At 59.5% G+C, this 1,061-nt stretch overlaps 1 protein-coding gene across 1 annotated transcript in view; it reads right to left on the bottom strand.

Moving 5' to 3' along the window:
• Positions 1-574, bottom strand: part of NIN (ninein) — a 96,112-nt gene extending 95,538 nt beyond the window's left edge. The window contains exon 1 of the mRNA XM_029951078.1: positions 434-574. The gene's annotated coding sequence lies outside the window, so the exon portion shown is untranslated. The remainder of the gene's footprint in view (positions 1-433) is intronic.
• Between the last annotated feature and the right edge of the window lie 487 nt (positions 575-1,061).

Raw genomic sequence — 1,061 nt, 5'->3', positions numbered from 1 at the left:
CCCGTGGCGCCGGGGCGGCCGAGGGAGGAGGGCCGAGCGGTTTCCCGGCCCCCGCGGGGTCCGTCCCCCGGCCCCCACCTGGACAGGGACTGTGCCCCAGGTCCCGGGGACTGCTCAGGTAGCGGGAGCGCGGGGGAGCCCGGCTCGGGTTGGCTGCTGCGTGACGCTGGGGAGGTGGCCTCGGAGATGTGAACTTGGACAACGCAGGGTTCTTGGGGCGCAGGGGGAGGAGATCGGCGCTTTGAGGTCCCCACCAAGCAGGGGCCAGCGCGTTCACCTCTCGACTCCCTGTCCTTTAGCCTCTCCTTAAGAACGCGCCCACTCACACCCCGCTGCGCCTAAGACACTCAGCCTGCCACCTCTCGGGATGCAGGAAAGGCCTCCTCCTCCAGACAGCGGGACTTTAAGGCGGGGATTCAGGTGCCTCTCTTACCCCCAGACGGTCCTGGATTTCTTGGCCTTTGAGCGCCCCTTGGCCCTCATTGGAAGAGGGTTCGAGGAGAGTGAAACGCTCTAGACTTGACCCCGAACTCTTGGAGACGTGTGATTTTCGTGCCAGGTCTAGTCGGGCTTCCGCACCTGCCCACCATGTTCTCACAGGCTCCCACCCCCATCCGGCGTTCGGCGGGTACATCCAGCCTGCAGTCACTAGCCACACAGGACGGAAATTCTTTAGAGCTGGTAGTTCTCCAGCCAAAGATTGTTCACTGTTTACCACCTCCTACCCCTACTCCACAGCTCCCCCAGAGTCTCTCCTTTTTCACTCCTCCCGCCCCCCATCTCTACACTTCTGATCTGGATGTAAATAGGATCTTAAACCCAGGCCAAGAGGCAGCAGCTAAGGGCAGGTGGCATCCACTGTGCTCTCTTCCAACAGCAGGGTTAAATGTGTTGGCCTTGAAGAAGGAGCCACATGATTGATTAGAACCTTCAAGTCTGGTATTTCAGCAAGAAACTGGAGACTGTTCCCTTGCTAGTGAAAGACCGAGGGCTAGACAGGAAGGAACCTAGCATTCAATGAGAACCCAGTGTGCTGGAAACTTCGCAGAAATGATCTTACC

This window comes from Suricata suricatta, chromosome 9, assembly GCF_006229205.1.
Source record: "Suricata suricatta isolate VVHF042 chromosome 9, meerkat_22Aug2017_6uvM2_HiC, whole genome shotgun sequence".
NCBI lineage: Eukaryota > Metazoa > Chordata > Mammalia > Carnivora > Herpestidae > Suricata > Suricata suricatta.
Note: the sequence above shows the minus strand (reverse complement) of the source record. Positions and strands in the feature narration are given on the sequence as shown.